The 26,913-nt window shown below is 36.1% G+C and overlaps 1 long non-coding RNA gene across 1 annotated transcript in view; it reads left to right on the forward strand.

Annotated features, from left to right (window-relative positions):
- LOC149126257 (uncharacterized) overlaps positions 1-26,913 on the forward strand; it is a 438,647-nt gene that overhangs the window by 276,689 nt on the left and 135,045 nt on the right. The window lies entirely within an intron of this gene.

A 26,913-nucleotide genomic window follows, 5' to 3' on the forward strand; every position in this document is an offset into this window, starting at 1 on the left:
ACAGAGAGAGAGAGAGAGAGAGAGAGAGAGAGAGAAAGGTCTTCCATCTGTTGGTTCATTCCCCAAGTGACCATAGCAGCCAGTGCTGGGCCAGGCCAAAGTCAGAAGATACATCTAGGTCTCCCGCATGGGTCTAGGGGCCCAAGCACTTGGACCATCTTCTGCAGCTTTCCTCAGTACATTAGCAGGGAGCTGTATCAGAAGTGAATTGGCAGGACACTGAATCAGTGCCCAAATGGGATGCCAGCATTGCAGGTGGCAGTTTAACCCATTATGTCACAATTCTGGCCTCAACCTATTTATTTTTAGAAAAAAAATTTAGAAAGGTTCTTGGTCACTGTGTACTTCACTCTGTGAGAATAACCTGCCTTCACATGTTCCTTCTGACTTTTGCAGAGTTCTTGCATTTAATCATAAGTTGGTGATGTACGGATAAGAAGGAAAACCAGAGAAGATTAAGTTGATTAGAATTAAAATTATTTTCAGATTCTTTGAAACCTTGGCAGTCAGTGGGAGCTATTTAGTAGAACTTGTCTGAGTCACAAATGGTGCTGAAGGGTGGGGAAAACATTGAAGCTCCTGGGAAGAGAAAAAAAGAGTCCAAGGAAATGTAGCCCTTCTATTTCTTTCTTTTTTAAAAGATTTATTTATTTTAAGGAAGAATGACAGAGAGAACGAGATGGAGTGATGGGGGTGGGGTGGTCTTCTATCTGCTACTTTACTACTCAAATGGCCTCGACAGCCAGAGCCCAGCCAAGAACAATCCAGGAGCAAGGGTCTCCATCCGGGTCTCCCACATGGGTGGCAGGGATCCAGGTAGTTGGGTCATCATCCTCTGCCTTCCTAGGTGCATTATCAAGAAGTTGTATCAGAAGTACAGCAGCTGGGACTCAAATAGGCAGTTTAACCCATTGTGCCATAATTCCAGCTCTGGCAGCCCTTCTCTCTCTACTATCATTATCAGGTGTCTTTAAGCTAAAACTAACAGAACCCTACTAATACTAATGAAGCTTACAGTCTCTTATTTCTTTGTTGTCCTGAATATCTTTATGTTGGTATGGCCCTACTGGAATTGAGCATGGTTTGTCCCCTTTGCAAACTCAGGTTGGAATTTGATAGCCACTAGAGAAGGGAAAACTTACTCTAACTATGTTGTTTACAGGTGGAGTATTTAGAAGGTGATTAGATAAGGTCATCAGCATAGAGCCCCCATGATTGAATACTAGTAGCGTTATAAAAAGAAGAGACACACATTCATGCTTTCTTGCTTTCTTTCTCTTGTTATGTGGTATCTGCCCTGACTCAGGACCCTACCAGCAGGAAGGCTATCACCACCTGAAGTGCTTTGATCATGGCCATGAACTGTGATTCAAAATAAGCCTCTTCACTTTTTAACTTACGTGGCCTGTGATGTTGTGTTATTAGCAAATAAAACTGAGTAATACAGGTACATTTAAGTAGATATATCAGTAACAAAGAATAATATTGACATTTAGTTTTAAATTAGAATATGGTAAATTTACTTCTATCAGTTTACAGATCTTGAGATTTTTTTAAAGGATTATTTATTTATTCGAGTGGCAGTGTTTACAGAGGGAGAGAGAGAAGAGAGAGAGAGAGAGGAGAGAGAGAGAGAGAGAGAGAGAGAGAGAGAGAGAGAGAGAGAATATCTTCCTTCCTCTGGTGCACTCCCCAAAAGGTAGCAGCATCCAAAGCTGGGCCAATCCAAATGCAGGAATCAGGCGCTTCTTCTTGCACTTCCACATCAATGGCTGGGTCCCAAGGATTTGGGCCATCTTCAGCTGCTTTTCCAAGTACATTAACAGAGAGCTGGATCCGCAGTGGAGCAACTGGGACTCGAACTTGCACCCATATGGGATGCCGATGTTGCAGGTGGCAGCTGTATCCGCTGAGCTGCACCACTAGCCCATAAAGATCTTTGAGTTTTGACAAAAATAATAATCAGATTATAGAGAAATGCCCTTAGTAAAACAAAAAGAAAAAAAACCCTCTCTCATATTGTCTTTTTCACTCAAACTCTCCATGCATTACTGCATGGACAAGAGTAGCCCTGCAGACACATTCACTTGTCTGGTAATGTGTGAAAAAGAAAAGAATGTAATGTATTTGGATCATTTAGGGGTGCATTTATTAACAATGCTGATGTTACTCTAATAATTTGGACGATTAAATAATATGAGTTCTCCCTTAACACTACCATAATTTTCTCATTAGAATAAATGATTATTCAAATTTGTGTGCAATCCCAAATAGAATAGCAGTATCTTGCCATCCCTGCAACCTATAAATCAGAGTTAAAAAACAGGAAAATAATATTTAATACTGTGTCAATCAGCTGGAAAATTCCACAGAAGGATATTTATGATTGTTTTTGGCTGCCGTTTGGTCCAATGCTAGACATGGTAATAGAAGTAAAGTTCCAGAATATGCATTCTAAACAGCAATGATATTTAGTTTAAGTAACTAGAACCTATAACTGTGTACAACACAGTGTGTGAGCAATGTTGATTTAGGCATTGCTGAATGATTACAGGGAAAGCTAAAAGATTTATACATGTTTATGAGCAAAAAGGAACATAAGCAATTTTGCTGAAAAACATTTTCTCACATTCATACAGATTTTGTGGTACTTTAGATACTAACAATTAAAAAGCACAGAAATAATAAGTTCATGTGCTTTCTGTGTGATGGAAGATTGTTTAGATTTCAAGGATTATTTGATTCTGCCAACAAAATTATTAGTCATACCTCTTCATTTCCTTTCACTGTTGGGATAAGGCAAAGTTTTTCTGTCACCTCGAAAACCTGCACGATGTGGAGGGTTTCTTGGCCTTATTCCTGCAATCCTAACATATCCTGATGAGGAGAGGTAAATTGTTTTTATTTTGCATTCTGTGTTATTTTTGAAAAACGGTTTTCAAATCACAGATTTGGTTCCTCTCTTGCTTGAAAGATCATAAACAAATATGTTTTATGTTACTTTTCTTTAGTAAGCTTTATGATTTCACCCTCAGCAACTGGACTAATTCAATAAGCAGCAGACCATAAAGCAATAAATGGATACACTATTAATTTTTATTGCTAAAGTTTTTTATGCACTATTTGATCTAAAGACGTTATTCACATTTTTATGATGACACTGGTAGACTTGAAAACTATACCTCTGTAATTCTTACTGCTAAATCCTGGTATTTTTAACTCAGCAGCCCAAGAGGTGTCAACAATTCAAATCTCACAAACCAGTTCATTAAGTGAAAAGTCTTAGGTGTGAAAAGGAAAGCAAAGCAGATAGCTCATAGTTCATTTGCTCAATCAATAGAACACAATTGAGAATGTTTGACTGCAGTACTAATACCAGTTCACTACGAGAAGTTGGTAGATGATTTATTCCTTTCTTTGTTCACCTTCAAAATGAGATGTATAGGACTGAATTGCTTCAAGAATAACTTCTTAAAATTGCTTTGGTTCTACAGTTGCAGGAAATTGGAGCTAATGCAGTTGACCATTAAAACAGCATTGCCAAATTAAAAAGGAAAGAAAGGGTATAAGGATTGCTTCCCTCCCATATGGACTAGCAAGAAGCATACAGGCCCTCATCAACAAGATTATTCCACTACTAACATTAGAGTTTAATTGATAAATATAGTGGGATTTCCCATCCCAATTTCATAAAAATCCAGGGTTCTCAATTCATATTCCCTTATTTGTGAAAATAATTTGTATTCTATAGAAACACAAAGAAGTGCTATGAATAATTTAAAATACAAAGATGGTAATGATAGTATCAGCCTTGAAAGGGCTATTACATCAATTTGAGCAATATTTATTGAGGGCTTATTGTGTGTAAAACCTCACAGAAATACTAGTACAAATAAATATAATCCATGCCCCATACAAACTTAATGAGAAAATATGGCTTAGTCATAAAAGGTACATAAAATATAGGTTGATAATCATTCAAACCTGTCTTAAATATGTTCACATGCTAAATGATTAGTCTGTCTCAAAGCAAACTAGTTCATTTTTTCCTGCTGTGGTCTGGGAAGTTTTACAGGCATCCAGTTTACTCTTTGAAGGTTTCTCAGTGTTAAGCAATGTTAGAACTCACAAAAAATTATTGTCTTTACATTTGTGAAGCACATAATAAAGACTAAAGGTACTTAAAGAGAAAGACATGATTCAAAACTGTGTAGTCTGAAAGTTATTTATTGAAAACATAGCATATGAATTGGGTATCTGCCAGGATCCATGGAATACACAGAACTTAGTCATGATATTAAGGGTTAGAAACTTTTTTTTTATTTAAAGGGAGAACTGAGACAAATATGACCATAATGATCATTTCTGTTTGACATTAGACTAGTGATTCTAGCAAACATAGCCAGATAGAAAGTAATAAAAAGAATCATAATTAGAAAGAATTCTATAAAATACCCCAGTTGGTAAACAAATTTGTAAGACATTTTGGAATAACTCTTTGGTAAGATACAATTCACACACTATGCAATTCATCCATTTTTGGTATACACTTTAATTAATTTCAGTATATTCACAGTTGTTATATAATTGTCATAATTTTAGACACTTTCATGAACACAAAAACCCCCAAGTTATATACCATTAATAATTGCTCGCATCTCATCTGCCTCTAGCCTTAATGTATTTAAAATGTAAAATCCCTTTCTCTAAAATTTGTTTATTATGAACATTTTATATAAATGGATTATACAGCATATAGTTTATTGTGACTGATTGCTTTCACTGAACGTGATATTTTTGAACTTCTTCCTTGTCTGTGTTGTGGTATGTGACAGGACTTTATTACTTCATAATGTTGAATAATAGTCTACTATATGTCTATGCATCAGTTAAAGGACATCGAGGCAGGCCGGCGCCGCAGCTCAATAGGCTAATCCTCAGCCTGTGGTGCTGGCACACCGGGTTCTAGTCCTAATCGGGGCGCTGGATTCTGTCCCGGTCGCTCCTCTCCCTGTCCAGCTCTCTGCTGTGGCCTGGGAGTGCAATGGGGCCCAGGAAGCACCTGGCTCCTGGCTTCGGATCAGTGCGGTGCATGCATATGCATATGCTTATGCATAAATGCACACACACTTGCAAAAAAGCATTTATGTATGTTAACATATATCATGTTACAAACAATATGACCAACAGGACAACTTTATTGGAGAATATAATATGCCTTATTTTTAGTCAAACAAAATGCAGTGTTTTATTTATAACTATATAGAAGATATTCTAAAAAATACTAAGGAACATTTTAACAGATTTCTTTTAGATGATGTGATTACAGGAAACATCTACTATTTACATTTATGTGATTTAGGTTTTTCTTCAAAGGACATTTTTCTTCATAATGAGAAAAGTTATATGTATCATAGATTACCATGAAAATGATTAAAATCAGAAAACTGCCTTGTAAGTTGGTTGAAAAAAACGTAGAATCCATGTTAACCCATTAAAAGTTTTATAATTTATAAGTGTCCTAGTGTGGTAATTATGCCAAACTGTGTAAGAGAGCATGCCAGGGGAATGATAGTGAAGAATAATGTGAATGATTAAATGTAGGTGTCTGATTTAACAGTGTTCACATATATACCTTCTGGCTTTCTGTAACATCAAATAATTTTTTAGATTATCAGGAGAAACTTAGTCTGAATTGAAGCACCCAGAAAAAGTTAAAGAAGTTGGATCAAGTTAGCCAAAGATGGTGAGGCTCTGGAGGACAGAATGAAGGTTTATTTTTTTAAGGGGTTATAGAGGTGGGAAGGTTCAGCAGAGGACATTCCATGCTGAAAAGGGGATACTCCAAATTTAAGGCTCAGTGATTCTATACTTAATATGTTGTATTAATAACTAACAATGAGCTAAAATGTGAAAAATTGCCTTTGGTTGGGTAGTCAGAATCAACTGTCCTTGACATATTTTTACTACTTGAACATTACATGCTAAAGACACTACTAGGTATTATGATAATTCAAAGATTACTAGGTAATTATATATATATATCTTAGTAATTAATAGTTTACTAACTTCATGCAGCCTCACATGTCTATTTTATTTTCATTAATCAACACATCAATCAGTAGCTATTTAATAAGCAACTACTCTGATAAATGTTTAAGATTTTGATTTATCAGTGAATTATTTGTTGTTTTTGAGCCAATTCTGTTTTTTTGCCAAACAGTGGTGTCCATACATGTGTTCCACAAAGATGTCCATACACTAATCCCTAGAATCTGCCGGTATTTTACCTTACATGCAAAAGGCACTTGGCATGCTTTATTAAGGTTGTAAACCTTGAGATAGAAAAAAAAAATCCTTAATTATCTCTTGGAGCAAGTCTTATCACAAAAATACTTAAAAAATCAGAGAATGTTTCCTGGTGGTGTAAGGGAAAGAAGATTGTATGAAAAGCATTTGGTGCTTCCTATTGGTTCTGAGGAATTTGTATGGCTGTAGAGGCAAACAGTGGCTCCAGATAGAAGCAGTCAGAAGAACAAAGACCCTGTCCTACAACCACACTGAACTGAACTATACCAACCTAAGAGTGAGCAGGAAGCGGATTCTCCTGTGGAGTCCAGAAAGGACACTGGTGCTCTGAATATATGGAATTTAGTCCTATGAGGTCTGTGTCTGACCTCCTACCTATGAAACTGTAAAATAATAAGATTGTATTGTTTAAGACTTTATTATGCTATTTTCTCTATAGTTGTATGTCTTTGAGAACTTCCACAGTCAAGAAAGAAAAAAAAAAAAAAACCCTGACAGTTATCTCCACAAATGCCTAAAAATAAACAGAGAAATTCAAGAAATAAGAATAAGGAAGACAACATGACACCCCCAGATGAGCACAACACTGCCATACTAGAATGTGCAAATGAAGATATTGAACAAATGCCAGAAACAGAATTCAAAAACTGATCATAGGATTACTTAGAAGTAATCAGAAGCAAATCCATGACTAATAAAATCCATACACGACATGAATGGAAACTTTTCCCATGAAATTGAGATTTTAAAGGGAAATCAAAATGAAATATAGAAATGAAGTATTCAATAGATGAAATATAAAATGAGATCAAAAGCATTAATAACAGACTCAGTGAGGCAGAAGAAAGAATATCTGTTAGAAGACAAATCTCTGGAAATTATACAGTTAGACAAAAAAATCAAGAAGAAAAAATAAGAAAACTAAAAAATCATGCAACCGATAAAGGATTAATAACCAACCAGAATCTACAAAGAGATCAAGAAACTCCACAGCAACAAAACAAACAACCCACTTAAGAGATGGGCCAAGGACCTCAATAGACATTTTTCAAAGGAGGAACTCCAAACAGCCAACAGACACATAAAAATATATTCAGGATCACTAGCAATCAGGGAAATGCAAATCAAAACCACAATGAGGTTCCATCTCACCCCAGTTAGAATGGCTGACATACAGAAATCTGCCAACAACAGATGCTGGCAAGGATGTGGGGAAAAGGGACACAGCCCACTGTTGGTAGGAGTGCAAACTGGTAAAGCCACTAGGGAAGTCAGTTTGGAGATTCCTCAGAAACCTGAATATAACCCTACCATTCAACCCAGCCATCCCACTCCTTGGAATTTACCCAAAGGAAATTAAATTGGCAAACAAAAAAGCCGTCTGCACCTTAATGTTTATTGCAACTCAATTCACAATAGCTAAGACCTGGAACCAACCCTAATGCCCATCAACAGTAGACTGGATAAAGAAATTATGGGACATGTACTCTATAGAATACTATACAGCAGTCAAAAACAATGAAATCCGGTCATTTGCAACAAAATGGAGGAATCTGGAAAACATTATGCTGAGTGAAAGAAGCCAGTCCCAAAGGGACAAATACCATATGTTCTCCCTGATCGGTGACAACTAACCAAGCACCAAAAAGGAAACCTATGAGAAACAATGACCTGATCAGCCCTTGCCCTGACTGTTGAGGGACAACTTTCTACTTTATTTCTTTTAGTATTTTTTTGTTCTAGTTAATACTATTGGTTGAACTCTGTAATTAACACACAATTATTCTTAGGTTTTTAAATTTAACTGAAAAGTGATCCCTGTTAAATATAAGAGTGGGAATAAGAGAGGGAGATGTACAGTTCAGCACATGCTCAATCGGACTTACCCCTAATGGGAGAGTTAGAAACGTGCCAGGGGATTCCAGTTCAATCCCATCAAGGTGGCATGTACCAATGCCATCTCACTCGTTCAAGTGATCAATTTCTGTTCACAACTGATCATAATGATAGGACTAAGAGTCAAAGGGATCACATAAACAAGACTAGTATCTGCTAATACTAACTGACATAATTAAAAAGGAAAGAATAATTCAATCAACATGTGAAGCAGGACACACAGCAGACTCATAGAATGGCAGATGTCCTAAATAGCACTCTGGCCTCAGAATCAGTCCTTAAGGCATTCGGATCTAGCTAAAAACCCATGAGGTATTTCAGGCATGGAAAAGCAAGACGCTCTGGCAAAAAAAAAAAAAAAAAAAAAAACAAAAAACAAAAAACAAAAAAACCACCAAGCCTAAATGAAAGATCTCTGCAAGTGAGATCCCAGCAGAAACAACAGGCCATCAGAGAAGGAGGTACCTTTCTCTGAAAGGTGGAGAGAACTTCCACTTTGACTATGGTCTTGTCTAAATAAGATCAGAATTGGCGAACTCAAGAGGCTTCCATAGCCTTGGCAGCTCATGACAAGAGCCTTGGGTAATTATTGATGGCATAAACAAGAGTGCCAATTGTTAAGTCAACAACAGGAGTCACTCTGCACTTACTCCCCATGTAGGATCTCTGTCCTTAATGTGTTGTACTATGTGAATTAACGGTATAACTAGTACTCAAACAGTAATTTATACTTTGTATTTCTGTGTGGGTGCAAACTGTTGAAATCTTTACTTAGTATATACTAAATTGATCTTCTGTATATAAAGATAATTAAAAATGAATCTTGATGAAGAATGGGATGGGAGAGGGAGTGGGAGATGGGATGGTTGCGGATGGGAGGGATGTTATGGGGGAAAAAGCCTCTATAATGTAAAAGCTGTACTTCAGAAATTTATATTTATTAATAAAAGTTAAAAAAAAGAAAATCAAAAAAAAAGTGATGGAGATCTATGGGATATTATCAAACGACCCAACATACAGGTCTAAAGGATTTCCTGGAGGCATGGAAAGAGAGAATAGGTTAGAAGGCCTTTTTAATGAATTAATTACAGAAAACTTCCATAATTTTGAGAAAGGGATGTCCAATACAGGAAGCATGTATAACTCATGATAGCCATACTAGAAAAGATCCTCACCACAATACATTGTAATCAGACTCTCCACAGTAAAATATAAAAGACAAAAAATTCTAAAATGTGATAGACTAGAGGCTAGGCCATAAAGCAACTGTCAGTATATTAAAAAAAAAAATCTAAATCATACCATGCAACTTCTCTGACCACAATGAAATGAAGCTTAAAATCAACAACTCAGAACCTCTAGAATATATGCAAACACATGGAGACTGAACAACTTGCCCTGAATGAACAGCAGGTCATAGAAGAAATCAAAAAACTATTGAGGAAGAGGTTTTTTTTTTAATACTATTTGTTGAAATCTTTGTATAGCATTGATATTCTGTATTAAATTTAATTGAAGATAGATTTTAATAAAAATAAGAGTGGGATTAAGAGAGGGAGGAAGAAGAAAAGTTGGAGAGTGGGTGGGAGGTTGGGTATGGTGGGGAGAATCACTATGTTCCTAAAGTTGTTTATGAAATGTATGAACTTTCTATATCTTAAATACAATTTTTCCAGGGGAAAATTTTTAAAAAAGAAAGAGACAGAGAGTGATATAGTTCACAGGGTTACCCTATAAGAGATACAGCATATTCCATGAGTTCAAATTTTGAAATTATCAGAGAATATTATAAACTTTGATTTTTTGATGTCATGTTCTTTTACAACTTTTTTTGTGGGTGTGCTCTCTACATGTCATTCAGTCAAAGGCACAATATCAAGACATCTTTTCTACAAAATAGTAAAACTTTAGACATTTGAATTAGCTATTGGGCAAGGAACATAGGAAGTGTCAAAAGAAGAGAGAGCTGTGGTGAATATCAATTTACTATATAAAATATATGCAGAACTAGCTGTTTTCAAATGTAGATCAGTATGGCTATTTAAATTCTGTTCTCTGTTTTAGATATTCTTTGTACTTCTTCAAAGATAAAAACTGTAACAACCTTGACAAATTGATGTTTTATTTTTTGCGATTAAAAAAGCCTTTAGTTTTCACTAAATATATAAATTTAAGGATAGTTGAGTTAAACTTTTACAACTGTTTTTAAATAAATACAATGTTCATTTCATCTTTTTTTAAATATTTGTGTATTTATTTTGAAAGTCAGAGGTACAGAGTAAGAGGCAGAGATTGCCAGGGAAAGAGAGCTTCTGTTCCCTGGTCCACTCCCAGATGGCCACAACAGCAACAGCCAGGAGTTTCCTCTGGGTGGCAGGTGTTGAAACCCTTGGGTCATCTTTCACTGCTTTTCCTAGACCACTAGGAGGAAGCTGGATTGGAAGTTGAGCAGCTGGGACAAGAAGTGGTGCCCGCATGGGATATCAGTGTCACAGGCAGCAAGCAGTGTTGCCCTCTATGCAAGAGCACCAGCCCCAAACTCTTACAAATTTAAGAGGAATGGATGAAATAATATAAGATGGCTGTGTGGCTGTGATTTTTGTATTTGCTAACAAATCAATGGAAAGAATCAACGAGTCCTCTGTTTTCATTCTCCTTCAACACTTGACTGCATCCATAGCACTGTAGGATTCAAGCAAAATGTATCATCTTATACTTTGACCTGTCGCTTTCTAGTCCTTTAAAATTAGATCCCAAATGGCAATCTTATTTTGACTATAATGAGAAACATGCAATTTAATGTTACTATTTATTTCCCCTCAAATGATAGAACACTGATGAATTAAAATGCCTGTGTTTCCTAGTTATCCTTTCTAGGATATATCCTCCTAAAAATTCCAGTTTTGTGTATCTAGCACAATAAGAAATGCTGATTTCTTGCTTCCATAGCCTGGATATTCACACCACTTTCTGTGTACATCGATTATGAGACAAGTCTTGGCTTGTACGTTTATGCCTTTGAACAACTTTAAAAAATACACTGGTATTGGGGCTGGCACCATGGCTCACTTGGTTAATCCTCCGCCTGCAGTGCTGGCATCTCATATGGGTGCTGGGTTCTAGTCCTGGCTGCTCCTCTTCTAGTACAGCTCTCTGTTATGGCCCATGAGGGCAGTGGAGGATGGCCCAAGTGCTTGGGCCCCTGCCTCTGCATGGGAGACCAGAAAGAATACCTGGCTCGTGGCTTCGGATCAGCGCAGTACCAACTGTTACAGCCATTTGGGGAGTGAACCAACGGAAGGAAGACCTTTCTGTCTTTCTCTCTCTCTCTCTCTCACTGTCTGTAACTCTGCCTGTAAAAATAAATAAATAAAATTTTTAAAAATTACAATTGTATTAATTGGAACTGGAATAATATTTTCCATTAGAACATCTTTCCAGAGCATAGTCGATCTCAGATTTGAGCCTTTCTTAATCCACGGAACAGAAATTGGCTGTTAATGACCCTTGATTTGGCCCGTTTCCCCACAACCCTAAAATAATCTACATACGGTTTGCTTCTGAGGCTGTGTAAGAAGGTACTTGTCCTTTCATTGATCCTTTTAATTTTAAGTAAAGATCTTCAATAATTTGCTCTTAAAGTGAAACTAATGATAAGCCTGTTTACATATAAATTTTAAGGCTAAAACCAGATTATTTAAAAATATGTTGAATATTTTGCTGAAAGATCAGTAGTCCCTAACATTTTCATTACCTTACCCTTTTGGAACGGTACTTGCTAGGAATGTGTCTACAAGACGTTTTCCTTTTTGGAGACCTTAGTTATATCAACACAGGTGGCATTCTGTGTAGTGAGTTGCATGAGGACACTTGCTCTTCTCTTCAAAAGAACAACTCTTCATTTTTCACTTCTGAAAATTCATCCTCAGGTCTTAACTTTGTTACCTAATCACTCTGTCATTGACCAAGCCTCCCTCCCCCTTTATTCAGTAAACTATAAGCTCTGAAATATCAGTCATGGTTTTAATCCTTTTTTAATTCCAAATTCTACCCACCCCCCGCTTTTGGTCTCTTTTTGATATTTCAGAAGCATGATTTTGGGGCTCTGTTAGGACCAGTGTTTCTCCCACTCCCATGACAGAGACAAGAAAGAGGTATAAAGGCAACATAATTTGGGGAATGTATGAGAATTTGGTGACTGAATAGCCGTATCTGAATGTTAGTTTCACTGGACAAGGTTGTTAAGAATGAATTAAGCAAAAAAAAAAAAAAAAAAAAAAATCCGGTCCACTTTTGGTTCAAGAAATGTTATTTCTTTATTTCTGCCCAACATTTCTTTTAGACTTCTTTGTGTTATTATTTAAATTAATGATTTTAACTGGCAAGTAAAGTACTTTGGTAGGGCTTCTCTCATGTGGCATCACTCTACACGTTAGTCAATATTACACTTATTACCTTTACATTTCCACCCCAACTTTTCCTTACTCCATGTCCCATGAAGTTCTTTGTGCTTTAAACAGCAAATAAACTTACTGTTCTCTTCTGAATGTATGCTGAGAGTATTCTGTAGGAACTGACTTTTTTGATATCTCTCTCAGGAGGGCAGGGTTCCTCAAGGTGAAGAGAGAAAAGCAAGTAAAGTAGAGGGGAAAATACAGCATTAAATTACAAGAAAAAAAAACTGAAATTACGTTTGTCCTATATTTGGATAGTGCTTAATAAAGACAGTTTTTAAAGAGGGATGTGCACTCTATAATGAATTTTTATCATATTGATATTTTTAGATTAACAAATTGTCAGTACAAACTGGTACTTGATCACTTCAGAGGTAAGTGAATGTATTATGAAGCATGAAATCTGCTATGATATTACCATTAAGATCCAATTTTATTTTGTGAGTGATATGATTTTCTAGGTGAAAACTTTAGATTTTACCTTGAGATAAAAATGTAGTAATGTTGCACTATACTGAAACATATAGATGGTAAAACATAATATTCAAATACATTTTTATAGAAATGGAATAAACCTTGGTTTCACTAAATTATATGAAGTCAACAGGTTCATAGTTTCTTCAAAAATAAATTTTATTTGATGTCACATTTTTGAATACTTGTTCTATGTACTATTAATTGTAATAATTATTTATGTCTTCTTACATCATTAATGATTGTAACTATTTCTAATTATTCTTATCTATACAAGTTGTTTCAGAGAATGGCTTTTAACATTTGATTCTAGCATATTATAAAATCCAGCAATGTTATATTAATACTAGAAATCAGGGGCAGCTCTTGTGGCACAGTGGGTTAAGCTGTTGCTTGGAACACTGGCATCCCGTATCACAGAGCTGGTTTGTATCCAGGCTACTCTACTTCTGATCCAGCTTTCTGCTCATGCATCTGGGAAGCAACAGATGATGGCTCAAATATTTGAGTTCCTGATATCCACATGGGAGACCCAGATGGAGTTCCTGGCTCCTGGCTTCAGCCTGGACCAGCCATAGCTCTTGTGGCCATTTGGGAAGTGAACCAATGAATGTAAGAGCTCTCTGACTCTGTTTCTGTCACTTCACTTTCTGTTATGTAGAGTACAACTGCAATGTTTCAAAGATTTTCCAATCTATATAAAAAACCCAGATCTTTTGAACTCTATGGCTACATTCTGAAATGCTCACTGTTCATCATTTCAGATGCTTTAAATTATAATTATGAAGAAATGAACCCATTTTTCCTCCATACAAATACTAATGACAGGAAGTACTGTCTATTATCATTACTTATTTTCTTACCCAGAATCATCCAAATACCTTGTTCTCCACAAGTACCCCCATACATAGTCAATCACTGCATCTTCTGAATTTTGCCTTTTTAACAAATTACATTTTATACGTTTTATACCCGTGACTCTTTCACATTTTAGGATACCAGCATAACTTACTCAGTTTAATGAAGGTTCTTTTTGATTTGTCTGTTTCTTGGATAGATACAAATGCAAGCAAAGAGTAATTTTTATCATATCAGTGTCTTGATTCAAACATGTGGAAGATTTTCCAGGACCTTAAAATTAAAGCACTTTAACATGGTGCTGTAGTTTGAATGTCTCCTCTAAAATGCATGTTTAAATTTAATTGCCACTGTGGCTGCTTTAAGAGGTGAGACTTTTTTTTAACTTTTATTTAATAAATATAAATTTCCAAACTACAGCTTCTGGATTACAGTGGCTTTTTCTCCCCATAACCTCCCTCCCACCCGCAACCATCCCATCTCCCACTCCCTCTCCCATCCCATTCACATCAAGATTCATTTTCAATTATCTTTATATACAGAAGATCAATTTAGTATATACTAAGTAAAGATTTCAACAGTTTGCACCCACACAGAAATACAAAGTATAAAGTACTGTTTGAGTACTAGTTATACCGTTAATTCACGTAGTACAATACATTAAGGACAGAGATCCTACATGGGGAGTAGGTGCACAGTGACTCCTGTTGTTGATTTAACAATTGACTCTCTTTTTTATGGCATCAGTAATCACCTGAGGCTCTTGTCATGAGCTGCCAAGGCTATGGAAGCCTTTTGAGTTTGCCAACTCCGATTTTAGACAAGACCATAGTCAAAGTGGAAGTTCTTTCCTCCCTTCAGAGAAAGGTAAGGAGGTGGGATTTTTGAGATGTGATTAGATCAGGAGGGCTCCACCTTCATGATAAATTAATGTTGTTTGTGTAAGTGGGTTAGTTATTGAGATAGTGGCTTTGTTACAAAAGTGAGCTCTCTCATATGTGTGGTTTCTTGCTTCCATCTCAACTCTGGCATGCTATCTTGTCATGTGATGTCCTCTTCAGTGTTAGGACAGCAAGATTTTCTTTAGATGTGACCCTTTGATCTTGAACTTCACAACCTCCAGAACTTTAGAAATAAATTGATTTCCTTTGTAAATTTCCCTCACTGCTGTATTTCACTGTGGCAGAAGAAAATAGACAAAGATATGTGGGTTATAGTTATCATCATGATCTGGATTAGCTGCATTTTCTTGCCTCATCTCTCTGTTCTCTATCCTCACTCAGATCCACTAAACCCTTTACATTTCTGGAAATAGTTTATGTATACACTCAGAAAATCTCTCTCTCTCCTTTCATTTTTAGCTGTAGACATTTCTCTCTCTACTCCATTGTCATAATTCACCATTTGTCCTACTTAGAGTTCTCCAGATAAATAGATTTAATAATATTTGTTTGTAGGCATGTTAAGTAGAAAGAGTTTTGTTATAAGGAATTGGTTTACAATATTATGGAGGCTGAGAAATTCCAAGATCTGTAGTAGACAAGCTGCATACCCAGAGTGCTTCTAATTTAAGTCCACATGTCTGAAGCATGACAGACAATGGTGGAGGGTCCAATGGGAATCCAAGTTCAAAGGCAAGAGAAAACCGATGTCCTAGTTAGAAGACAGAGAATAAATTCTTTCTTTTACCACCTCTTTGTTCTATTAAGCCCTTCAATGAGTTGAATGAGCTCTCCGTTCCCACTCCCACGTTGGGGTGGGTAATTTGAAGCAGACAATATGCTTCCCTCAGTCAATAAATTCAAATGTTCATTTCATCCAGAACATCATCAGATATACATATAGCCCTGATATTTCACCAAATATCTGGATAACCTGTGGTCTAGTCAGGGTGACACATAGAAGTAATCATTGCATCTTTCTATTTTCAGTATGAAATTCTTCAGAAGAATTTGCATGTCCTGCGCTTCTTGGGAAGATTGCATTCTTAAAATCTTATCTGATTCAACAAGTAAAGTACAAGTTCATCATATCACCTATCACACCATATTGTCATTGCTCATTTTTCTTGGGTGCCACTTAAGACTGTACACTCAAGTCCTGTGTTTGTATTGCATTGCCTGTTCTTACCTTTTTATTTGCTAATTTAAGGGTTATACTTTGGCACCTAGAAGGTGTTCAATAAATGTTTGTTTGATGCGAGAGATATTCAATTAATCTTTAATTTGAATCCCTACTAACATTAAAACAGTATAATTATTTTAGCTTGATTGCTTATGTAACATTTACACCTGGGCAATTATAGCTGAATATATATTCTACACTATTCAACATCCTGGTTTCATCAGATTTCCTCTGGGGTTTATATACTAACCCTGCTCAATCTGTGATTCTGATATTTTATGCTGATTAAAGTGGTGTCTCCCTTGTTAGAATTCTTTCTTGCTCACCACCAGGAAAAAGGGCATTTAATTTAGTTGTTTCAAATTAGAATATATCACAGAAAGGATAAGAACCTTTGTAATAAAAAATGTCTCAGATAGAAGAAGAAAATTTGTTTCCTTCATTGTGTCTTAGATAATGACTTCAGTATATTAAGCATCCAAAAAGCTACCTGGCAAAAAACTGGTTCTAGAAATTGTGAAGTGAGTGAACTTTGAGAAGTCAAAAAAGCTTTTTTAGTCACAATTTTCTCATTTAGTAAGTAACAGTAATTGTCTCTACTTCACAAAAGTTTTTGATACTGTAGTTGAGTTATATATTTGAATTGAGTACGGAGTGGATATAAAATGAATCTCTTGTGAATTTCTTATTTTCATAACATTAGAATATATGGAAATGTGTTTGTACATGCAAAATACTTGTTCTGTCCTACAGCTCCCAGTGACACACTCTTCACCTTCACTTTTCAACACCTTTTGTGTGCTTGACACAATGCTAAGTGTCTTTTACATGTAATTTCATTTTATTTTAATGAGTCATTGCTTTATTCAGTTAACAAGAAAAAAGTAATTTCATAAAGATTCAATAACTTGCCCAAACTCACACTGGTGCAGAATCAGAGCCTAAACTGGCATCTTGGCTTACATGATACAAGGATTCGATGGCCATAAACTTGTGCAATTTTAAAATGCCTAGAAAAGACTCTGTGTCCATTAAAATTTAATTTCTTCCTCCTTGTGCAATTTTAAGATGTCTGGAAAGGAGTCTTTGTTCATTAAAATTAATTTCTCTCTTCCTTTGATAAGAGTTCTTCTGTTTTATATCCTTTAAATTTGTGCTCACAAAGGTATATGATATTTGGGGAACATGGACTGTGACAATTTAAGGACATTACCACCAGACATTACTCCTGCTTCTCTGGACTGATTCCCATCTCCCTTAACTCCTGCTCCCAAATACAGGTCAGGGTATTCATGCCCAGGGCAGAGCTACCACTGAGGAGGTCTTCCCTGGACAGACTTGGGCTTCCTTGAACTGCACTGAAGGATTGTTGATAGAGTGTTTATCTTTTTTTCTTCTTTGAAAAGAAGAAACATACAGCTGTCTCCATACACTCAAAAGGAGAGCATAGATCTTATGTATCTCCTTTGTGTATTCCTATCTCTGCCCGATGTTCATTGCCATATATGAATTGAATCACTGTGTTAACCTTCACTTCTTCATGCCAGCACCTGATGATGTCCTTCTACCTGTATTTTACAACCATTCTCTTCCTTCCTCTTCTCAGCTTTGCCTCCAGTCACCATCCTCCTATTCGAACAACAGTGACTTTTTCTTTCTTCTTATCGTTCCCATTCTTCCTTTATAACTTCAAGGATATCCTTTTTCTCTGCCCATAATATAGATAACAACAACTGTTCTATGTGGCTGTGGTTTTTCTTTTAGTTAACATAATTTCTTTTTCCATTTGATGCAAAACACTTAGAAGATATAGATTTTTTGTGTTACTGTCCATACTCTATAATTTAAATTTTGTTTAAAGAAACCTGACAAAATGTTTGAGTTAAAAACTAATATTTAAAACTAAGGGATAAAAATCACTTCCATTGTTTTAAAATTGACACATCTTATATTCAAACAGGCATTTATAATTAACTGTTAAATTTGACCTCAAATTGAACAGGTTTAACAAAATCAAAATTTTCTCTGAAATGAGTAGAAATCATCTTTTAATACTCTGAATAATTGGACTATTTAAAAATCAGATTTTTCTGTTGATGTTTAATAAATTGATTTTATAATAAATGTTTGTGAGAGAAGGAAAATATCCTTAATTAAAATTTTTGACAATTGAAAAATTAGATACATGGGTATTCAATATTATACTTCCCTTTTAAAGTTTATTTGTTTTTATTTGAAAGGCAGAGCAACAGAGACTGAAGGAAAGATAGACAAAGAGATACAGAGATCTACCATCCTCTTCTTCACTCTTCAAATGCCTGCAACAGTTAGAATTGTATCAGACTGAAACCAGGAATTTAGAACTGTATCAGGCTGAAGCCGGGAATCTGGAACTCCATCTGGATCTCCCACATGTGTGAGAGGGACCTGAGTACTTGAGCCATCACCTGATTCCTTCCAGATGCATTAACAAGAAGTTGGACAGAGGCGCCTATGTTGTGGCATTTCTGGTAAAGCCACCAGCTGCAGTGCCGGCATCCCATATGGGTGCCAGTTCAAGTCCCGGCTGCTCCTCTTCCAATCCAACTCTTTTCTATGACCTGGGGAAGCATTAGAAAATGGTCCAAGTCTTTGGGCCCCTGTGCCCTTTTGTGACACCAAGAAGAAACTCTGAGCTCCTGGCTTCGATTGGCCCAGCTTAGGCCATTGTGGCCATTTGGGGAGTGAACTAGCAGGATAGAAGATCTCTCTCTGTCTCTCTCTGCCTCTTCCTCTCTGTTACCTTGCCTTTCAAATAAAAGTTGGACAGAAAGCAGAGGCAGGCCTGGATACCAGACACTTGGACATAGAAAGTGGCTATCCCAAGCACCAGCTTAACTTGCTATTGCTACAATACCGGCCCCTAGGTTTGTTCCTTTTTTTAAGATTGTATTTATTTATTTGAGTGGTAGAGTTACAGACAGAGAGAGGGAGAAGCATTTGCTACAGACCAGCAGAGTGACAGTTTAATTATTTTCAGAAAATATTCACTTCCTTTCCTTCACATTGAGATCAAGGTGTACTTTACAACTTCATAGCTGTTGACCATGGCCATGAAACTTGTGTTGGCCTGTGGAATGCTGGCAGATTGGGTACAGGCACAAGCCTGCATCACAGCCTTACGGGTGCTCCTCTGCATGTGTTCTACTGCACCACCTGAACGCGGGCCGAGTAGCTGCTGCCTTTCAATCTGGACCCCAATAAGAACACACGTGGAGCAGACCCAAACCCAGTCCTGAACCTGGAGAGAAGCTCAGATGATCTGTTGCCTGAAGAAGAACTACCGAGTCAAGGTATCTCTTTTAGTCCAACCAAATTCAGTAGGGCTGCAGGTTTCTGAATTTCATACAAATGCATGGTATTGTAACTCCCAGAGTTTTAGAGAGCATCATATATCAATAGCTGACTAGTATACAGGCAATAAATAAATAAATGCAGTATATAGACAATAAATAAAAAGTGAGATATCCCATAATTCATAAAATAAAATCATTTCTCCTCTGTGAATATCAGTCTATCTTGCATACCATGTTCAAAAGTAAATCTTGAACATTGCAAATTTAAGCTTTAATAATAACAGCCTGCAACTAATCAATCACTTACTGTGTACCAGGCACTGAAATGAAAGATCTCATTTAATCTTCACCACCACCCTTTAAAGCTAGAAACTATTACCTCCATTTTATAGAATGGCTTACAAAAATGTCTCAACCTCTGCCTTCTCTCCAGCATCTGAAACTACCCTCTTCCTTCATGTCCTCACTGACTCTCTCTTTTCTTAAATAGATTCATTTCTTTGGTTGGGTGTTTTTTTTTTTTAATTTTTATTTATTTATTTGAGAGGTCAAGTGAGAGAGAGAGAGAGAGAGAGAGAGGCAAAGAGAAAGGTCTTCCATCTGCTAGTTCACACCTCAAGTGGCCGCAATGGCTGGAGCTGAGCTGATCCAAAGCCAGGAGCCAGGGGCTTCTTCTGGGTCTCCCATGTGGGTGTAGAGGCTCAAGAATTTGGGCCATCTTCCACTGCTTTCCCTTGGCCATAACAGAGAGCTGGATCAGAAGAGGAGCAGCCAGGATATGAACCAAGTACCCATATGGGATACCAACACCACAGGCAGAGGCTTAGCTCAGTAAGCCACAATGCCGGCCCCCCTAGTTTGTTCTCAATTACCATGCACACAAATGCAGAAATAACCATAAGCCCATTCATTTTATATTTTTACCTACTTTAACTCATTTGAAATTTACTAAGTTTGCTGAGGAAAATTATTCTATTCATTATTTATTTTGGAAGAACTGAATACTATATTTTCTATAAGCAGAGATTAGCATTTTAAAGATATAATATTGTCAGTGCAACAAAGCATTTGATTCTGTTTTAACCTTAAGAAGTAGAAACACTTTATTTAGCTAAATGTCACTATTTGTAAAGACTTTTAGTTTTTCTTTTCTTGTCTTTTTATTCCTCATTTGTGAATGCTTGCAGAATAATCCAAGTATTTTTGGAAGTGTAATTATTGTCAGCAGATACAATACTTAATTTTATTGCTCTATATTTACATTAGAGATTAACATGTTTGCCTGAAAGCTTGTCAGATTAACATCTCTTTGTTTAGTTTTATGATTTTTGCTTTAAGCACTGGATAACTCTGTCATTGACCAAACTGAGTTAATGTCGATGATCTTATTTTTTGGACTATTTTATGACATTGAAATGTTGGAAATATGCATGCATATAAGTTAGGTTATAAAGATAGAAAATGAAGCTGGGTTATAAGAATTGGAGAGTGCATTTTATTCTTGAGACAGTTGGATGAAAATATTCATGCCATTATTCCTTGTTTTATAATTTATTGTTATTTAGCAACTCTTTATTCCTTTCATAAGAAAATTGATCTATTTCAATTATTTTTGTTTAAAATTATACGCCACTTCATTATTCTTTTCCCAGGGAATGATGCACATTTCTCAGTGTTTAATTAACTCAGTTGTATAAGGGTTAACAGGCAGATATATATCCAGGTCATGGAAGGCACACAATTGTCAGACGGTTGCTAGGCAACAGATAGCAGGTTTGGCTGATATGTTTCCAGGCAAAGCCTATAGTGTGAAAAGAAGAACAAATTATATCACACCTGCATTTTTGTTGTTATGTTTTTTTGAAAATAAACGTGTATTTGAGAAAAAAGCTTTGACATTTATTATGCACATCATCTTTCTTCTAAATGTCAGAAGTATCTCATTTGATAAATGATAAAGGACAATACATTAAAATGACAGATGACATTTTATTTCTTATGTGATCTTAGACATGGGTCTTTCACATAATCCCATTTTTGTATCTTGTCATCAAGCTATTTAATGTTCTAAATTCATTGTGATTGAAAAGAAGCTACAAATCAAAATTAATTGAAATATAATTAATTTAAAATTTACACATTTCAATGTTACTGAGGACTAGAAATGAAAATGACTTATAGTGCATGACTGGTCTGACACCAAAGTGTGTCATTAGTGATGGAAATGATGCTAAATGATTGCATTTCACGTGTTTGGGGTAAAACTCTTTCATTCTTTCAATTGATTTTAAAATACTTTGTTACACATAATTAGATGAATTTTTAATTTTAATTATTTATAAAACTACAGCATTAATATGAAAGTAAATATTGTGCATAGAATAATGTTCATGCCATTTTTATGAGCTTAAATGAAATTATTTTTCTCCCTCCTTTTGATAATTCTGGGTGGTTCACACATAGGAAACATTTGATAATTTTGGTTTTGATCTTAGGTGGAGCAAAGCATATCAATTCAAGAGGAGATAATCAAAGTTAACTATTAGATAGCTAGAAAACAAAAACAGCACTTGGGCCTTTTTTTAAAAGCATATTACACTGTTTTAAAGAAGAAATTTTGGAGATCAATCTTTATTCCACACTAGAGAAGTTGTGGCAAATATCCTTAAGAATTTGCTTTTTATTCATTTTGTTTTTCATAGGGAGCATTTATTTCAATATTTAGCAAAACTTTGACTTTATTTTTGTATAAGTGGGTGAATCTTTAACAAATTAAAAATTTCCCAGTGAATATTCTGTACTTGGGAATAGACTTTAAAATGTAGAAGATACATATTCTTAAATTCAACATCTTTACAAAAGACAATTTTGTACAATTTCTTTCTGGAATTATGATTTTGGCATCTCTCCAATTTCTTCTATTAACTAATATAACCTAAAGAAACTCAACTGAAACAAAATTATGTAAGGACAATAAGCTGGCTGTGGGTGTATAGTGAAAATGATTTAGCAAGACAACTAAAAATAATAAACATCTTTTTGTAATTGAAATCAAAGTTTCTCTTTACATAATCTAAGATGTAGATTCACCTCATGGAGGAAGGCACCTGCTGAGTTTGTGTAAATATAAAAAATTGAGACTTGAATTTTATCCCTTGGGAAAGTCATCCAAATAATAATGCTTTATGTTCTCCATGATTTAAGTGAGGACCCCAGGCCCCACATTAATTTGTTATTGTTGACATAGTATAAAATAATGATAAAATTAAAATAGTTTATTATGAAGCACTAAGTGATTTATTAATATGTCTAGCATACAGAGAATTTGTGTTTATACTTATTGTGTATTTTCTATATTGCAGCTTTTAAGATATATGACCTAGTTCAAGGGCACACTATCTGCCTAACACATTCTAAAATAACAAATATGCTCAAATAAATATTGGTACCAGATTTTAGAAATGTTTCAACATGTTATGAAATAAGCACATTTAGAAAATCACGGTTGTTAGAAATTGAGGACTAGATTGCTCAAAAGGTGATGTTGCTTTCAAAGTTATGTCTCTTAAAACTATTATGTTCAATTTTCTTTTTCTTTTTTGACATCTAGAAACAAAGGCATGTCTGGATCAAAAGAATTTCTTTTAAAAGATAAGGGAGAAAAAACTTTAAAGGGTTAGTTAGGAACTCTGCTTTAATATGAATTTCTGAGAGATGTTTGGGTAATTAGTTATGGTTAATCAACTTTTTTTTTAAAGATTTATTTATTTATTTGAAACTCAAGAGTTTTGGTGAGAGGGAGAAAGAGAGAGAGGGAAGGAAGGGAGGGAGGGAGGGAGAGATGCTAGCACTGTGGGTAAAGTAGTGGTAAAAGCACTAGTAGTAGTGGGTAAAGCAGCCTCCTGCAGTGCTGCCATAACTTATGGGTGCTGGTTCAAGTCCCGCTGCTCCACTTTTGATCCAGCTCTCTACTAATGGCCTGGGAGAGCAGCAGAAGATGGCCCAAGACCTTGGGCCCCTGCACCCACGTTGGAGACCTGGAAGAAGCTCCCGGCTCCTGCCTTTGGATTGGCACAGCTCCGGCCGTTGCAGCCAATTGGAGAGCGAACCAGGGATGGAAGACTCTCTCTCTCTCTCTCTTCCTCTCCTTTTCTCTCTCTCTAACACTGACATTCAAATAAATAAGTAAATCTTAAAGGGAGAAAGAGAGTGAGACAGAGAGAGAGAGAGAGAGAGAAGGAAAGGGAGAACTTCCTCTGTTGGTTTACTCCCCTCATGGTTGCAACAGCTAGTGCTGGGCCAGGTGGAAGCCAGGAGACAGGAGCTTCTTCTGGGTCTCCCACGTGAGTACAGGTGTCCAAGCACTTAGGCCATCCTCTGTTGCCTTCTCAGGCACATTAGCAGGGAGCCAGATGGTAAGTAGAGCAGCCAGGATTCTAACCAATGCCAGCTAGGGATGCTGGTCCAGCAGACAGCAGCTTAATATGCTGTGCCACAGCGTCGGCTCCATTAATGGACTTCTGTTGATGTATATTTTTAAAAAAATTCTTGGCATATGGTAATAACACATTATTTATGGAAACAATGTAGTATTTTATACTTGTATACACTGTGTTATCTAATTAAAGTAATTAGCACATTTCATTGCTTTGAGAACATTCAAAATCCTCTCTTGTAAGAATTTGAAATGTATGTTGCATTATAAAGAAATTGGAATAAGTATATGGTAGGTGCTTGGCAGTGAGAAAGGATGTGCAATGTGTGGCAGGCGGAGAAAATGGGTGTGGAGGCCCAGAATTGGAACGAGGTTTGTTGAGTTCTGGAAACTAAGAGAACAGTTGATGCAGATGAAATATATTGACAGAGCAGGAGAGTGTTAGAAGTAAATCTATATGCATAAGACTCAAAGCCATAGAGAGAAGATTAATAATGAATTTTCTCGAGGATACTATTGGAGGAGGGAGTAGTGTTGAGGTGACTGGAGTGACTGCATGAAAGCAAAGTGGAGAAAATTCTGAGGAGAGTCAAGATTGGAAATCAGAGTTAGGAGGCTGTTAAAATGAGCTGGGTATTAGAGACAGGGATTTAGAATAGGCTGGTACAAGAGCCAGGAGGAATGTAAATGGTCTAGATACATGAGAGTGCTCCAAAAAGATTGTGTGAAATGGAATTGAAAGACAAGTGTATTTTTTGCACCAATAAATAAATCCACAACCCACCAAAATTCTTACCTTTTCCATAATCTTTATGAAGAATACTTGCAATTAGGAAATAAGAACAAACGTTTTGATGATGGTTTGGTTGAGTAGAAGCAGTGAAGAACAATGAGTTAAGAAATGTAGATATAATAATTTGTGGTATTTTGTTTCTGATTTTTATTTTTTAAATGTATTTGTTACATTTTTAAATTTATTAATATAGAGAGGACAGATTTCTTTAATTTTATAGATATGATTCCAAGAATACAATGATACTTTCCTCACTTCATTCTTCCCTTCTCCTTTAGACTCTTTACCAAGCCATTTATATGTTAAATTTGGCTTTAATTATAAAATGTATCTATTTTATTTTTTGGATTGACATGCAATATTTGTACAGGATTATAAGATACATTGTGATATTTTGATTGATTTATAGATTTTTTAACTACTTTAATGAATATAAATTTCCAAAGTACAGCTTATGCATTACAATGGCTTCCCCCCAATAATGTCCCTCCCACCCGCAACCCTCCCATTTCCCACTCCCTCTCCTCTTCCATTCACATCAAGATTCATTTTCGATTCTCTTTATATACAGAAGATCAGTTTAGCATACATTAAGTAAAGATTTCAACAGTTTGCTCCCACACAGAAACATAAAGTGAAAAATACTGTTTGAGTACTAGTTATAGCATTAAATCTCAATGTACAGCACACTAAGGACAAAGATCCTACATGAGGAGTAAGTGCACAATGACTCCTGTTGTTGACTTAATAAATTGACACTCTTGTTTATGGCGTCAGTAATCACCCTAGGCTCTTGTCATGAGCTGCCAAGGCTATGGAATCCCCCTGAGTTCACCGGCTCTGATTGTATGTAGACAAGGCCATGGTTAAAGTGGAAGTTCTCTCCTCCCTTCAGAGAAAGGTACCTTCTTCTTTGATGACCCGTTCTTTCCACTGGGATCTCACTTGCGAAGATCTTTTGTTTAGTTTTTTTTTTTTTTTCCCCAGAGTGTCTTGGCTTTCCATGCCTTAAATACTCTCATGGGCTCTTCAGCCAGATCCAACTGCCTTTACGGCTGATTCTGAGGCCAGAGTGCTGTTTAGGAAATCTGTCATTCTACGAGTCTGCTGTGTATCTCACTTCCCATGTTGGATCGTTCTCTCCCTTTTTTATTCTATCAGCTAGTATTTGCAGACACTAGTCTTGTTTATGTGATCCCTTTGGTTTTTAGTCCTATCATTATGATCAATTGTGAACAGAAATTGATCACTGGGACTAGTGAGATGGCATTGGTAGTTGCCACCTTGATGGGACTGAATTGGCATCCCCTGGTATGTTTCTAACTCTACCGTTTGAGGTAAGTCAACTTGAGCATGTCCTGAATTGCACATCTCTTCCCTCTCTTATTCCCACTCTTATATTTAACAGTGATCACTTTTCAGTTAAGTTTCAACACTTAAGAAAAACTGTGTATTGATTACAGTATTCAACCAAAAGTATTAAGTAGAACAAACAAAAAAATACTAAGAGGGATAACATATTAAGTTGTTCATCAACAGTCAGGGCGAGGGCTGATCAAGTCACCGTTTCTCATAGTGTTCATTTCACTTTAACAGGTTTCCTTTTTGGTGCTCAGTTAGTTGTCACCTAGCAGGGAGAACAAGTGGTATTTGTCCCTTTGGGATTGGCTTATTTCACTCAGCATAATGTTTTCCAAATTCCTAACAGGGATCACTTTTCAGTTAAAATTTAAACACCTAAGAATAATTGTGTGTTAATTACAGAGTTCAACCAATGGTACTAGAACAAAAAAATACTAAAATGGATAAAGTATTACATTGTACATCAACCATCAGGACAAGAGCTGATCAAGTCACTGTTTCTCATAGTGTCAATTTCACTTCAAAAAGTTTCCCCTTTGGTGCTCAGTTAGTTGTCGCCAATCAGGGAGAACATATGATATTTGTCCCTTTGGGACTGGCTTAATTCACTCAGCATGATGTTTTCCAAATTCCTCCATCTTGTTGCAAATGACCTGGTTTCATTGTTTTTGACTGCTGTATAGTATTCTATAGAGTACATGTCCCATAATTTCTTTATCCAGTCTACTGTTGATGGGCATTTGGGTTGGTTCCTGGTCTTAGCTATTGTGAATTGAGCTGCAATAAACATTGAGGTGCAGACAGCTTGTTTGTTTGCCAATTTAATTTCCTTTGGGTAAATTCCAAGGAGTGGGATGGCTGGGTTGAATGGTA

The sequence above is a fragment of the Oryctolagus cuniculus genome, chromosome 6 (assembly GCF_051225735.1).
Source record: "Oryctolagus cuniculus isolate XC-2025 breed Fujian yellow rabbit chromosome 6, ASM5122573v1, whole genome shotgun sequence".
NCBI classification, from domain to species: Eukaryota; Metazoa; Chordata; class Mammalia; order Lagomorpha; family Leporidae; genus Oryctolagus; species Oryctolagus cuniculus.